We start from the raw sequence: 17068 nt of genomic DNA on the forward strand, positions 1-17068 counted from the left end.
ATGATGACATTCCCAAACCTTATATAATCGGACAAAAATGGTAATAATTCAACCTTTAATGAAAACCTGACCAAAACCCCTTTAAGGACACTAAAAATGGAAAAACCCGCCTAAAAAATTTAAACCCTACCTACAACCTTTATAAAGACACTAAAAAGTGGAAAAATCACCCTTAAAAAAAAGAACCGACAAACCTTTTATGTACACTAAAAAGTGGATTAATTCAACCTAATATGATGACCAACTAAAACCTTTATGCAGCACTAAAAGCCTGGATTAATTCACACTAATAAAGAATACCTACAACCTTTATAAAGACACTAAAAAGTGGAATAATTCACCTTAAAATGATGACCCAAAACCCATAATTTCGCATAATTGGACCAAACCTTTTTAATTTCGCAAATTGGGAAAAACCGATATAATTTCGCATAAATTGAAAGCCGGAATTTTTCAACCTTTAATGATAACTGGGCCAAACCTTATGATAATGTAGACAAAAATTTTATAAATTCACCCTTAATAAAGATGACCCAAAACCCATAATCACTAAAAAATTGGGCAAGCCGTTTTAATCCAAATAAAAAATTGGGCCCAAAACCCCAAATTTAATGCAGGACAAATAAAAGCCGATATAATCAAATAAAAAAAAATTGGGCCAAACCTAATTTATGCAGACAAATAAAAGCCGGATATAATCAAATAAAAAAAAATTGGGCCAAACCTATAATTTCGCATAAATTGAAAGCCGTATATAATCAAATAAAAAAAAATTGGGCCAAACCTATAATTTCGCATAAATTGGGCAAACCGTATTAAATCCACTAATAATTGGGCCCAAAACCCAAAATTTCGCATAAATTGGACAAACCGGAAAAATTACCTAAAATTGGAAAAGCCTTAAAATTTCGCATAAATTGGGAAAAACCTTTAATTACCTAAAATTGGGCAACCTTAATTTCGCAAAATTGGAAAACCGGAAAAATTACCTAAAATTGGAAAAGCCCTTTTAAAATTTCGCATAAATTGGAAAAACCAATAATTACCTAAAATTGGAAAAGCCTTAATTTACCTAAATTGAAAACCGGTTTTAATCACTAAAAAATTGGGCCAAAAACCCCAATTTACGCAATTGAAAACCCCTATAATCACTGCAAAAATTTGGGCCAAACCTTAAATTTACGCTAAATTGAAAACCGGTTTTAATTCCACTAATAAAAAGGCCTTAAATTTACGCTAATTGAAAACCGGTTTAAATTTTTACTAAAAAATTGGGCCAAAAACCCCAATTTACGCTAAATTGAAAACCGGTTTTAATCACTAAAAATGACCAAAAACCCAATTTACGCTAAATTGAAAACCATAAATTTCCACTGAAAAAATTGACCAAACCTATAAATTCCAAAAAATTTAAACCGGATAAATTCATAAAAAAAAGCCGGATAATAATTTACATAATTGACAAACCTTTTAAATTTACCAAATTAAACAGTTTAAATTTACCATAATTGACAACCGAATAATTTCCAACATTAAAAAACCCCTATCAACCTCTTACCAGCCTGGAAAAGCCGGTAATAATGTGACAAAAATTATAACCCTTATCAACCTCACCAGCCTGGAAAAGCCGGTAATAATGCAGACAAATAATTAGAACACCCCAACCCTTTTGGGGAAAGGCAAACCTTTTAAAAATGTAGACAATAATGATTGACCAGTCCTATCAACCTCTTACTGTAGGACATCTGGACAAAGCCTGGTATATAAGTGTCAGCACTAAATAATGACAGACCAGACCTATCAACCTCTTACTGCATGACATCTGGACAAAGCCTGGTATATAAGTGTCAGCACTAAATAACGATAGACCATACCTATTAACCTCTTACTGCATGACATCTGGACAAAGCCTGGTATATAAGTGTCAGCACTAAATAATGATTGACCAGACCTATCAACCTCTTACTGCATGACATCTGGACAAAGCCTGGTATATAAGTGTCAACACGAAATAATGATAGACCAGACCTATCAACCTCTTACTGCATGACATCTGGACAAAGCCTGGTATATAAGTGTCAGCACTAAATAATGATAGACCAGACTTATCAACCTCTTACTGCATGACATCTGGACAAAGCCTGGTATATAAGTGTCAGCACTAAATAATGATAGACCACACCTATCAACCTCTTACTGCAGGACATCTGGACAAAGCCTGGTATATAAGTGTCAGCACTAAATAATGATAGACCAGACTTATCAACCTCTTACTGCATGACATCTGGACAAAGCCTAGTATATAAGTGTCAGCACTAATTAATGATAGACCAGACCTGTCAACATCTTACTGCATGACATCTGGACAAAGCCTGGTATATAAGTGTCAGCACTAAATAATGATTGACCAGACCTATCAACCTCTTACTGCAGGACATCTGGACAAAGCCTGGTATATAAGTGTCAGCACTAAATAATGATAGACCATACCTATCAACCTCTTACTGCATGACATCTGGACAAAGCCTGGTATATAAGTGTCAGCACTAAATAATGATAGACCGGACCTATCAACCTCATACTGCATGACATCTGGACAAAGCCTGGTATATAAGTGTCAGCACTAAATAATGATAGACCAGACCTATCAACCTCTTACTGCAGGACATCTGGACAAAGCCTGGTATATAAGTATCAGCACTAAATAATGATAGACCAGACATATCAACCTCTTACTGCATGACATCTGGACAAAGCCTGGTATATAAGTGCCAGCACTGAATAACGATAAACCAGACCTATCAACCTGTTACTGCAGGACATCTGGACAAAGCCTGGTATATAAGTGTCAGCACTAAATAATGATAGACCAGACCAATCAACCTCTTACTGCATGACATCTGGACAAAGCCTGGTATATAAGTGTCAGCACTAAATAATGATAGACCACACCTATCAACCTCTTACTGCATGACATCTGGACAAAGCCTGGTATATAAGTGTCAGCACTAAATAATGATAGACTATACCTATCAGCCACTTACTGCAGGACACCTGGACAAAGCCTGGTATAAAAGTGTCAGCACTAAATAATGACAGACCATACCTATCAACTTCTTATTGCATGGCATCTGGACAAAGGCTGGTATATAAGTGTCAGCACAAAATAATTATAGACCATACCTATCAATCTCTTACTGCATAACATCTGGACAAAGCCTGGTATATAAGTGTCAGCACTAAATAATGATTGACCAGACCTATCAACCTCTTACTGCAGGACATCTGGACAAAGCTTGGTATATAAGTGTCAGCACTAAATAATGATAGACCAGACCAATCAACCTCTTACTGCATGACATCTGGACAAAGCCTGGTATATAAGTGTCAGCACTAAATAATGATAGACCAGACCAATCAACCTCTTACTGTATGACATCTGGACAAAGCCTGGTATATAAGTGTCAGCACTAAATAATGATAGACCAGACCTATCAACCTCTTACTGCATGACATCTGGACAAAGCCTGGTATATAAGTGTCAGCACTAAATAATGATAGACCAGACCAATCAACCTCTTACTGCATGACATCTGGACAAAGCCTGGTATATAAGTGTCAGCACTAAATAATGATAGGCCATACCTAACAACCTCTTACTGCATGACATTTGGACAAAGCCTGGTATATAAGTGTCAGCACTAAATAATGACAGACCAGACCTATCAACCTCTTACTGCATGACATCTGGACAAAGCCTGGTATATAAGTGTCAGCACTAAATAATGATTGACCAGACCTATCAACCTCTTACTGCATGACATCTGCAAAAAGCCTGGTATATAAGTGTCAGCACTAAATAATGACATACCAGACCTATCAACCTCTTACTGCATGACATCTGGACAAAGCCTGGTATATAAGTGTCAACACTAAATAATGATAGACCAGCCCTATCAACCTCTTACTGCATGACATCTGGACAAAGCCTGGTATATAAGTGTCAGCACTAAATAATGATAGACCAGACTTATCAACCTCTTACTGCATGACATCTGGACAAAGCCTGGTATATAAGTGTCAGCACTAAATAATGATAGACCACACCTATCAACCTCTTACTGCAGGACATCTGGACAAAGCCTGGTATATAAGTGTCAGCACTAAATAATGATAGACCAGACTTATCAACCTCTTACTGCATGACATCTGGACAAAGCCTAGTATATAAGTGTCAGCACTAATTAATGATAGACCAGACCTGTCAACATCTTACTGCATGACATCTGGACAAAGCCTGGTATATAAGTGTCAGCACTAAATAATGATAGACCATACCTATCAACCTCTTACTGCAGGACATCTGGACAAAGCCTGGTATATAAGTGTCAGCACTAAATAATGATTGACCAGACCTATCAACCTCTTACTGCATGACATCTGCACAAAGCCTGGTATATAAGTGTCAGCACTAAATAATGACAGACCAGACCTATCAACCTCTTACTGCATGACATCTGGACAAAGCCTGGTATATGTGTCAGCACTAAATAATGATAGACCAGACCTACCAACCTCTTACTGCATGACATCTGGACAAAGCCTGGTATATAAGTGTCAGCACTAAATAATGATAGACCAGACCTATCAACCTCTTACTGCAGGACATCTGGACAAAGCCTGGTATATAAGTGTCAGCACTAAATAATGATAGACCACACCTATCAACCTCTTACTGCAGGACATCTGGACAAAGCCTGGTATATAAGTGTCAGCGCTAAATAATGCTTGACCAGACCTATCAACCTCTTACTGCAGGACATCTGGACAAAGCCTGGTATATAAGTGTCAGCACTAAATAATGATAGACCACACCTATCAACCTCTTACTGCAGGACATGTGGACAAAGCCTGGTATATAGGTGTCAGCGCTAAATAATGATAGACCACACCTATCAACCTCTTACTGCAGGACATGTGGACAAAGCCTGGTATATAAGTGTCAGCACTAAATAATGATAGACCACACCTATCAACCTCTTACTGCAGGACATGTGGACAAAGCCTGGTATATAAGTCTCAACACTAAATAATGATAGACCAGCCCTATAAACCTCTTACTGCATGACATCTGCACAAAGCCTGGTATATAAGTGTCACACTTGTTATCCTCTCTATGATAGCTGTCTGGTCATATTTATCCTTTTCTGTCACACTTGTTATCCTTTCTATGATATCTGTCTGGTTTGTCTCCTTTATTTATTTTTCTTTAATATTAAATCCATAGGTTTTAAAATACACCACCCTGCCTATGCACTAATCTCCTGATCCTCATATTGGACAGCAAATGTAACAGAGAACTAAGTTAACTCAAGTCCTCTCTACTGCCCCATTTCAATGGATAACTAGACCAGGACAGTCTGCGGTCTGTGTATGTTTGTATAATATTACCTATCACTGTCTACAGTTATCATTTTCCTACTGTGTACTGTTACAGACAGTTCACATAAGTATCTTGGATGTTGTCCAATAAATTGATATATTCTCATTAATTTAATTAAGTTATAATCACTTTATAAGTACAAGTTCATGTCAGGTACATTTTTCTCTTTAAGTTTCTCCATATAATGGTCAATATCTAACAATGACCTAAACTGAAATTTAGTAACCTAAGCTACCTATTCCAGTAACAGACATTGGACTGTTTAAAATAGTTGTAACTCACTAAACTATATTTAAATTTATGTTTTTTTCTTTGAATATCATTTTACACTGTAATGCAATAAACAGAACTTCTCTTAGCAAATACTTTAAAAACTCTTTGATCTATTCTTCCAATAAAAAACAAGGAAAAATATTTGCCTTAATAATAGTTTTTCCTCCAATAATTTAAATAGGCCTGGTGCATCCTGTTCCATTCCCCCTTGCTGCACTTGGGATCACCCCACTTCCCTACCATGCCCCTGTTTCCACACACCCCTTCAGTACCTAAATTTTACATCCCATAAGCTCCACCCACTATACCTCATCATCTGCTCACATAACCATTAAATATTACCTCAGAGTACAACCACACCCACTAAACTCACACCCAGTCCAAAAGCTGCATTAATAACTTCCAATAACCTAGTTTTATTTTTATTTATCTGCCTTTTGTCTACATCTTCTATTCCTCAATCTCATTAAGTTTCACCCCAATCATTCTAATAAAGTGTTTTTACATTACCCCTTATAGAATGCGCCCTGGACATATAAATGCAATGATTATTTCCTTTCTTATTGTATTTCTGATGCACTTAACAAATTTCACTGCCTTAAATTCTGCCTCATTACTTTCTTGGTCAACTTTGGTTATAAACCCATCAAAAAGGTTTCTCAAGTATAGCTCCCAACTAATTTAGTACAAGTAAACAAAAAAAGGAGGATGCAGAACAAACCAGTAAGCAGAAACAAAGCACCCTGAACCACTGCTAGGTAGGCACACAAATTTATTAAGCCGAACAGTTCACTCGAAAAAATAACGCTGAATCAAATCACCATACGTTTTCGTCCACAACTTCATCAGATTACACTAATACATTCAGTTAACTGCTTTTATATACTCATCCAACTTTTAAAAAACAGCCAGTAAAAACAGTCATTGTACATAGAAATGCATTGAGTTACTGCCCTCTACTGACAAGGAGGATTATTACACATTAATGTCACAATTTTGCTGATCTCATTTTTAATACAGGGCAAGTGAGATCATGTCATTTAAACCAGGGAATTTACTGGCCTCCAACACCACTTGCCAGTATAATTCCGTATTCAACTAAAGTCTCCCACATACCGCCCCTGGGGTCCTTTGGCACAACCTCTAATATAAAAACTGAAATTCAGCTTCAGGACAAGTTTTTGTGTGTTTGTACAGAGAATTTGTTTCACATTTTATCTGAATATCATAGGTGTGCTCATAAATTCTCTGCTTAACCTTTCTTTCACTCTTGCCAATGTAAAAGCATTACATTTTTACATAACCCAACATAAATAATCCCTTTTGTGTTGCACTGCAAAAGTTTTAAAGTTAAAATTTTGTTATTTCTGGCAGGTAAAGTAATGGTATCCCCAGTAATCAAATAAGAACAATAATTACAAGCACCACATTTAAATACACCAGCTTTTTGTTTGTACCTGCTAACCTAGAATTCCCTTTACTACCTCTTTCAAAATATCCTTCAGGGTGTTCCCTTTCCTATAAATATGTTTTATTTCACCCTGGAAAATGTGATTTAAGTCAGAAACTTTAGAAAAGTTAATCCACTCTTTGTCAAAAATTCTTTTGATCACACCAGCTTGTCCATCATATGTGGTAATGATACCTGATCGAATTCATTATTTAACCCATCTACTTTCTTGTTTGTGACTTGTTGAGTTGCAACATCTTCAATTTTACCCAATACAGGGCAAACCTTCCTTCCTCCCATCACTGACTTCTTTGGAAACTCTATCAATGAGCTCTTCGGGTAGCCTCTATTCAGGAACATGTTTTCAGGTTTTACATTCGTTACCATAACATGCATCATCAGAAGTCATTCTACACAAGCGCACAAATTGCCCTTTTATAACACTCCTTTTCTGGTGTGGGGGTGCGAACTTGAGTAGTGCAGATAAGAATTAGAAAAGGTCTCTTTTCTATAAATTCTAGACTCAAAGCCATACTCAGTTTTAGATATGTTAACATCAAGGTATTTCAATTCATCAGTAGTGAATTTGTGAGTGAATTTTAAAAATTCTGTGGTACCATTTAGGTATTCCACAAAGCTACCAAATTCATCTTGAGTGCCTGCCCATAAGAAACACAAGTCGTCCAGAAATCTACCATACAACTTCCATAAACTACTATATTCTGAATTCAGTACAAACTTATTCTCCCAGAAGGACATTATAGTGTTAGCATAAGTGGGAGCACAGTGTGCCCCCATCGCCACACCTTTAGTTTGTCGAAAATACTCGCCCTGAAAGAATATAAAATTATTCTTTAGGACAATCTCCATTAATAACAAAACAGTTCTGAACTCATTACCCCTTATAGAATGCGCCCTGGACATATAAATGCAATGATTATTTCCTTTCTTATTGTATTTCTGATGCACTTAACAAATTTCACTGCCTTAAATTCTGCCTCATTACTTTCTTGGTCAACTTTGGTTATAAACCCATCAAAAAGGTTTCTCAAGTATAGCTCCCAACTAATTTAGTACAAGTCCACTGCTATTCCCAAAATTTAAAATACTCCCAATTAAAGCTATTTCTATCCTCATGTAGTACTACTTTAGCAGACCAAAAAATGTAACAACATTTATTTTATATTATCTTAGATTCTCAAACATCCTCCAATGTAGTGATATTCACCCAACTCAGGTCCTATTCTCTCTTCTATCAGCCCAGGTCCTGTCCTAGCCCCTCACCTAAATCTTCAATCCCCTCTAAAACCAAAAACTTAGTTTCATTACATTTCTGAGTATTCATAATAAAATCACTATTTTTCATACCTAGGTATCTCATAATTCTCCTGACATTAAAGCTGTTTCTGAGACATGTCTTAAACCAAACATGAAAAGCCCTGAATTTCTCTCTCCTGCGATAATATAATATAATCAGGGTAGACAGGCTTCACAAAAACGCTGGTTTTATAGCACTCCTCTATCTCAACTCTTACTATATAACACCTTACTTTAACCTTATTCCACAGTTCTCTAATGTTGAAATTCTTATTTCTTTCTTAAACATAAATAAAACAAAAAGCCTTTGTATTACAGCATTATACACAGCATTTGGTCATATTATTCCAGTTTTTAAAAAAAAACATCCTTTCATGCATTTCTAACAACATCAAAAACAAAACTGGCATTCTAGGAGACATTAATATTAACTGGCAGAACCTTACTCCAAATTTCCATCTTCTAGCATAAATTTGTTCAAATTCATCCAAATCATTACACTTCAACTACATTTAAGAAAATGTATTTTATTTTATGTTTGTTAACTGGGAATGTCCATCTGGACATGTGTCCTTTTTCAGTGCAGGCACGGGGAAAAAATCTCTAATGTCATACAGTACATAGTCATTAGTATATGGTATAGTAACCACGTTTTAAAAACAGTGATCTGATACATAGCTCCAAATATATTAATAGTTTTACAGGAGTTAAACAAAAGTAATTATAGCAAGAACATTTAATATATCATGGGGGTTTTTAGTTAATTTCAGTGCATAGAACTTTGAAACAAAGAGAGATATAGTTATGATGAAGGCATTAGTAAATGATAGAGTTCAGTTTGATATAAGAATCTACAATGAGTTTGATGAATGAGTTCAGTGTTTAAGGAGGTGGTCTAGCAGGGTCTATATTATATTCTTGAAAGCCGACAATATCGAAGCTGATATTGTCGACACGAGAATAGTGGAAGCGCACATCAAATATGTAAATGGAAATCTCCGTAAGGGGAGATTTCCATTTACTGCAATGTAGTGCGGTCTCGGAGTTGGTATATTTAAGTAGTAGGGGGTGTGGGATGCAGGGGGGCTTGCCCCCCTGCTTTTTTTTTGTTGTTTTTATAAGTTCGATGTTTGAAGACATCAATCAATCAACCATCAATCTTATAATATAGACCCGGTCTAGCATAGTAGGGAAGGAGGTTTGAAAGAGTGATAAAAAGTGAGTGAGCCAAGAACAGTATGACCAAACAAGTTAACTAAGAATACTCCACCAGGCACAAATGAATCGAAGCTCCAAGGAAAAATTGCTTTAATAAGCACTTAAAAACTCCACAGTAGAGACTGGATCAGTAAAAGAACAATAACGTATCCACATAGACGTTTTCGTCGACAACTTCATCAGTTATACATCAATTTTAAAATGAGGTGGTTTTATATACTGTTTGAATTTAATCACAGATCTCTTGTCCAATCAAGCAGCACAATAAATTAAAATCACTTAATTGAGTAATTAATTCATGAAAGCCATGTTAAAACACTTGCAAAAATGAATACAATTCACTAAAACCATTTATACTCAAATTGTTACATATTTAGTATATATTTAATGTAAGTTTTCCAATGCTTTAAAAACTTTCTATACTTTTAAATGAATCTCTTTGAAATGTTACTATATAACATGTCATTCAGACTTGTAGGTTTAATATTATAACCAGACACCATCTTGTGGTCATTGAGTTAATTACAGCCACACACTAAACTTTTTTTAAGCTGAAAATACAAGACTTGTCTTTTGAGAATGTATATAAAATTTCAAAACAGTGAAGATCATAAAAATAGACCAAGGAAGAACTTCATTAAATCAAAGCTTGGCAGCCCTCATCTTTAAAACTGGGGCCAATGATACCATGTCATTGAGCCCAAAATTACTGATGCATCAAAAAAGAGCTGCCAGTACAACTCTTTGTAGTCAATAAGTGTCTCCCACATCCCCCCTCTTGGGTTAGTGGGAACAACTTCCAATACAAAAAATGAGTAGCCTGTGGTGTTACATTTTGTTGAATGCCTACTCAATGCATTTTTTTCTTTCATCACCCTGACATCATATAAGTGCTCGTATATTCTCTGTCTGAGCTTTCTTTCACTCTTTCCGACATAGAAAGAGGGACATTTTTTGCAAACGGCTAAATATATGATGCCTTTAGTGTCACAATTGGCGAGGTTTGAAAGAGTGCTTTGAGGGGAACTAACCTAGACTGTGACAGGAGCAGAGTCAGGTGTTTGCAAGGTGGGTTTTTAGGAGTTTTTTAAACTGTTTAGATCTGGAAGTGAAAATTAGTGGGCTGGGGTGAGAGTTCCAAAGCTTGAAAATATAGTTGGAGAAGATGGTTTCACCTGATGAGTTTTTTGCTTTGGTTACTTGGAGGAGTAGTTTATTGTTTGGGCGTAGGGATCTAGATGCATATTATGGTTGAATAATGTCTCTGAGGCCTGGGTGCTAGAGGATTTTATGAGCTAAGGTAAGTTGATTAAATTGAAGTAAAAGAGGAAGTTCTAGCCAGTCAAGTTGCTTGGGCAGATCGACAGTGATGGGACTTATAGGAAGTATTAGAGGCAAATTTGGAGATTTTGGTATAGCAGATTTCAAGCTTGGTAAGGTCGGTTTTACAGAGGTTTGTTAGAATTTGGGATGCATATAGGTGTGTTGATAGTAGGTGTGTTCTAGAAATTGTGATTTTTGTATTGCTAGTTAGAAATTGTTTATTCTTATATAGGAGGCCAAGTTTCTTGTGAACTTTTTAAATGGATTGGTCAATGCAGAGGTCAAATTTCAAGTTGTTATTGATTATAACACCTAACAGTTTGGTATAGGGGGTAGGAGTGATTATGGTTTTGTTCTTAGAGAAGAAATGAAAGGTTGTGGAAGTAGAAGTATTTCTAGTAGGGTAGCATAAGTTTAGTTTTGTTGGGATTTAATATAAGTTGGGAGTTTGTTAACCATGTTTCAACAGATAGGAAGGATTCTTGGGTGTTGGATTGAAGGTCATCAAGGGCAGAAGCAAAGCAGATCAGAGTGGAGTTGTCAGCGTATTGAATGATATTGTCATGGGGAGTGGCAGAGTGGAGGTGATTGGCAAATAGTGGAAAAAGAAAGTGTCCAAGGATGGAGCCTTGTGGTACCCCTAAGGTAACTGGTAGGAGAGGTGAGAGGGACTCTTGCCAATGAACAGTTTGTTGACAATCAGTTAAGTAGCTTTGGAAACAGACTATAGCTGTGCCTCTGAGGTCATGGGAGGAGAGGATATTAATGAATTTGGTGTGATTGACCACGTCGAAGACCTTTGACAGGTCCAGGAATATGGTTGATACAAATTGGGAGTTGTTTCTGTGCTGATTAACTATGTTTGTGAAGGATAGTAGGGCTATTGTGGTGCTATGTGCAGGGTGGAAACCATGTTGGGTATGGGATAGGAGGCTGTGAAATAGTAGGTATTCTATGAGTTGGGAGTGCACTACTCTTTCTAGGATTTTAGATAAGGGGTAGAGTATGGCAATGGGACGATAATTAGTGAAGTCACAGGAGGTACCTCCTTTGTGCAGAGGCAAGATGTGTGAGATTTTTCCAAATTGTGGGGACTTATGCCTCTGTTATGGATCTATTTATAAGTATGGTTATTGGGTAGGAGATGGCTTCAGATGCAATTTGTACATAATCTGCAGGGAGGTTATCAGCAGCTAAGGTAGTCGGTTTTAGTTTTTTAAGTAGTTTTTTCATGTAATAGATGGCGACTGGGTTTAGTCTGAAGAAGTCAGTGCTATTTTGGGGGGTATTGGGATTTGTTTCTGGAGGGGTAGGGTTAGTATTATTCAGATTGTTGGCTAGCAATTGAATGGATTCTGTGAAGTAGTTGTTGAACTGGGTGGGTATGCTTCCATAGTTGGTAGCTGTTTTTGGTGTGGGTGTGGTATTTTAACTGGTTGTAACAGGTTGTTCACTGCTGCCCAGAATTTTTGTGGGTTATTCTAATGTTTGATTTGGATGTTGTGGTAGTATTTGGATTTGTCACTTTTGATTAATTTTTTAACGTTGTTTCTAAGTTTTAGGAAATGTTGTTTATTAGTGCTGTTTTTTTTTTCTTATGGAACTGTAACCAGGTCTTGTCCCTGTCTTTGAGTACTGCTCTAGTTTCTTTGGTTAACCAGGGTGCACAATTGGATTTTACGCTAATGTTTCTAGTTGGGGCATGGGTGTTGAAAATCTTGAGGAAGGTGTTGTTGAAGGAGAGTACTGTCTCATCTAGGGGCAGTTGTTTGAGATGTTCCTAGGAACAATTTTTAAGAGCACAGATAAATTTATTAGGATTGAAATGCTTTTTGCTCCTAATTGTGCAGAAGGATGTTTGATATGGTGTGTGGTTGTGATCTCGTAAGAGAAATGTTGGGCAGTGGTCACTCAGATTGTCAGAGAGGCAGCCTGAGTGGTTTCACAGGTGGGGATAGTTAACTAGAATCTTAGACTAGTATGGATTCTCATTTAGAGTTTGTATCGGTCCTGGTTGGAGATGAGATGATTTGAGCAAAGCCATATAGGTTAATGTGCATAGTGGGAGTTGGGGAAGAACATAGCAGCCAGTCTACACTGAAGTCTCCCATTGAGATGGTCTCTTGAGGGAGAGATGTGGAACACCATTGTAAAAGGTTTTCCAGAGTGGCAATGTTGTTACCTGGTGGGGTATACCCACCTATTATATTAGGATGTTTGTTGGGGTTGATGGTTAATTTGGCTATAGTTAGCTTGGTATTTGCAAGGTCTGAGGTAGAGGTGTGCGGTAGGTCAAGTGATAGGTGGTCTTTGAATAGAATAGATACGCCACCTCCTTTTTTGTCTATTCTATCTTTCCTTAGGAGATTGTAACCTGGGGGGGTACTGATTTCATTATTACTGATGTTTGGTTTTAGCCATGTTTCAGTTAAAGTACGTCTATATCATGGGAGTAGTGGGATAGTAAAGCATGTAAATTGTGGGTTTTGTTAGCTATACTACCCAAATCCCGAAGCTCTCTAACTTTGACTAACAGGCATTTATCAATACATTAAAAAACATGCACTGGACATTTAGATGAAGCAGTCAAACATTGTAATACAATTTTCCTGGATACCCTAAACAGTGTTGTGTTCCTTCACACAAAAAGAATCAATACGAACAACATGCTTCAGGGTTATCTAAACCAACAAAACCATTCATGACTAATAGGGACAAAGCTTGGAAACAGTGGCTGAAAAATAAACCTCCTCAGACCTATTAAAGTTCTGGCAGCTATGTCACCAAGTCAAAAAGTAACCAAAGATAGGAAAAATTACCATATAAAGCTACAAACAAATCATTAACAAAATTCCAAGAAATTCTGCTCATCTATTACCTCACTACTTGAACCCTGGAACAAAAAGTAATCCTAGTCTATATCCTGATAAAACCAGCACACAAATGACCACCCTATTCAACACCCACTTAATTGAAAGTATATCTAGTCTCACTGCAAGCTTGTCCCATCCCTTCTTCCCCACCTCCACTCTCAAACTACCCCAAACCAAACATATCCATCTCAGCCTATTCCCTAGCACTCTCCTCCTACTCCTATCTCTTTCAATTCACCTCAAGCACCTCCAGTTACTTCTGCTACCTTCATACTTCAGCCCATCTCAACTAATACAAAACTCAACTAATACAAAAAAAAGACTACTTCTCAAACTTAAAACCCTGTTCTACGTCTGCTGACAATCTACCTACAGAATATTTAAAATTACTGGCTGAAGCCATTGCATACCTTATTAGCATATTTATCAATAGACCCATCTTAGAATCGTATGCCCTGGTACTCTGCAAAAAGTGTTTCATTATACACCTCCATAAAGGAAGTAATTCTTCAGATGTTTCAATTACCATCCTGTTTGCTATCTTGTCTCCTAGCTTCTGGAGAAAATGTGTACAAATGCAATTTTAGACTACCGTCTTAGTAATCGACTACTGACATCAGCACAGCACGGTTTCAGACCATCTCACAACACTGCTACTTTATGGATACAGTTAATAAAGCAAGGGACTCTAGTAAACATGTTTCTTCTCTAATTCTTGTCTTATCCAAGGCCTTTGACACTGCTTTTCATCATTTACTTCTACAATACTTCACTGATCTTGATCTTTCTTACCTGTTTCAAATGGTTCTCCAGTTACTTATCAAACACACAAAAGGTAGTTAAACAGCAAGATTCTATCTCTCCCCATACCTACACAACAGTACTGGAGTTCCCCAAGGCTCTATACTCAGTTCTCTCCTATTTAATGTCTTCATAAATAACCTTCATATTTTCTCCCATCAGAGCTCTCTCATACAGTATGCAGATGACTCAACTATTATTTGTTCCTCCAATACTTTGCCTCACCTCCAACAAATTGCACAAGATACCAAAACAAAGAGGTATACAAACTACTAACCAAAAAAAAAATAACAAACAGCACATGACCCATGGCATTAACGGAACTCAGTTCAGTTTAATAAATCAGCAATTAAACATTCAACAAATGACTAAGTACTTTCACCCTTTGCTATACAGGGCTTCACCAGAGTAACTAACCTATCATAAAAACTTCATTAAACAGTGTATAAAAACATCACATGGTTATCCAAGTTCTATCAACATATGCTCCCTAACCTTTTAACCTCTTACTACAGCAACAATAGTAATAAAAAATATATATATTTTATAATGATCTACAAACATTTACCACACTATTTGTAACAAAGAGTTAAACTAAACACTAATAACATACAAGAATCATTCTCAAACAATAAAATTTAACTATTAAAACAAGGCTTACTTTAATAATTAATATTTAAGTGTTGAGATTCATAAAGATCTTTAAAATGTCAATAATGTATCCATTTCTAAAACAAAAAATAAATAAAAAAATATATATGCATAAATGGATATTACACCTGCGTGGTTCTCGTTTTTAAAATACTGGCAATAGAACAACAATCATTAACTCCAAAGTATTCCCTGGCATTCAGTCTCAATAGCCATATTGTTTCCCTTGCCTCCAATAAATTCTTAAAATCCCCACGTCTCTCTCATCCTCACACACTTTGTCAATAATAAAAAAACAAAAAACTTTTTAAAACTTTAATTAATTTGGACAAATTTGTAAAAGATAATTTGGACAAAAAGCAGACTAAGCTGCAAATGGACACGGTAGAATATGCTGAAAGAAAGGCTTATGCAGCACCGAAGAAAGTGGGGCAGGTTTCACGGGAAAGTGTGGGTTCCAATATTAATATGGAAAATGTTAATTATGTTCTTAGAGAAAATAATGAGGTAAATATAAGTATGGATGATAATGACCCTTTTTAACCCCTCCCCCCTCCACTGAGGAGGTCAGAGCGACTGAAGAACTAGAGCAAGCAGATTCATTATGGACAGACCAACCATTGGTCTTCACAACAGAGGAGGGGAGGGGAGATAACAATAACTGGAAACACGGAGGGAGACATCACTAAATTATTAAAATAATACTGCTGAAATTTTATGACAAGGTTTTTTTCATATAAACTACAGTGATATGGACATTGGACCTGCATATTTTAGATTGCTAAGAAGGGCTTTTTCTTATCTCCCTATTTTTAAAGCAGATATTGCAAAACTTGAAACTTTACACTAGATAACTTAACTTGACATTGTTTTTTCTGACCATGTTAATCAGACTTGTGACAGTATTACTATTAAGAGAAAAAGTACTTTTATTCCAACCCCCAATCCTTCCATTACCCTGTTTGAACAAACCTGTGAATGTAGGAAATTTCTTAGTACAAAGACGAATGTTATTTAAAATGTATCTCTTGATGAGAAAAAATGTTTAAAACATTTGGTTGAGGGTAATGACTATAGAATTATGAAACCAGATAAGGGGATGGGGTGGTCATTATGACGCAAATGGATTAGGTTTCAAGAATGTATGAGATTTTAAATGATGAAAGTACTTATGAAAGAGTTTCAAAAAATGAAATTGCTATGGCTTATGTGAAAATTGATTGGATGTTTTATGACTCTTTTTGCCAGGGAGTGATTGATAAAGTTGAGTTGGATTATTTAATAGTGGAGGCACTAGTTATTCCCTCAATTTTTAGGATCCCCAAAATTCTACAAATGAGAGCCATGCAGGTCTAATGCCCTTTTATGCATATGTTTTTTTGTTATATATTTTTTGATTTAGAAATGGATCACTTACATTATTCACATTTTTAAATATTCTTACGCATCTCAACACTTAAATATTGATTATTAAAGTAAGCCTTGTTCTTCATACTTAATTTTTATTGTTTGAGGATGATTCGTGTGTTATTAGTGTTTAGTTTAACTCATTGTTCCAAATAGTATGGTAAATGTTTATAGATCAGTAGTTTAAAATAATATATATATATATATATATATATATATATATATATATATATATATATATATATTTTTTTTTTTTTTTTTATTTATTATTATTACCATTACTGGTGTAGTAAGCGGTTAAAAGTTCACATT

Source organism: Protopterus annectens, chromosome 4.part0 (assembly GCF_019279795.1).
Source record: "Protopterus annectens isolate FY-2018-M chromosome 4.part0, PAN1.0, whole genome shotgun sequence".
NCBI lineage: Eukaryota > Metazoa > Chordata > Ceratodontiformes > Protopteridae > Protopterus > Protopterus annectens.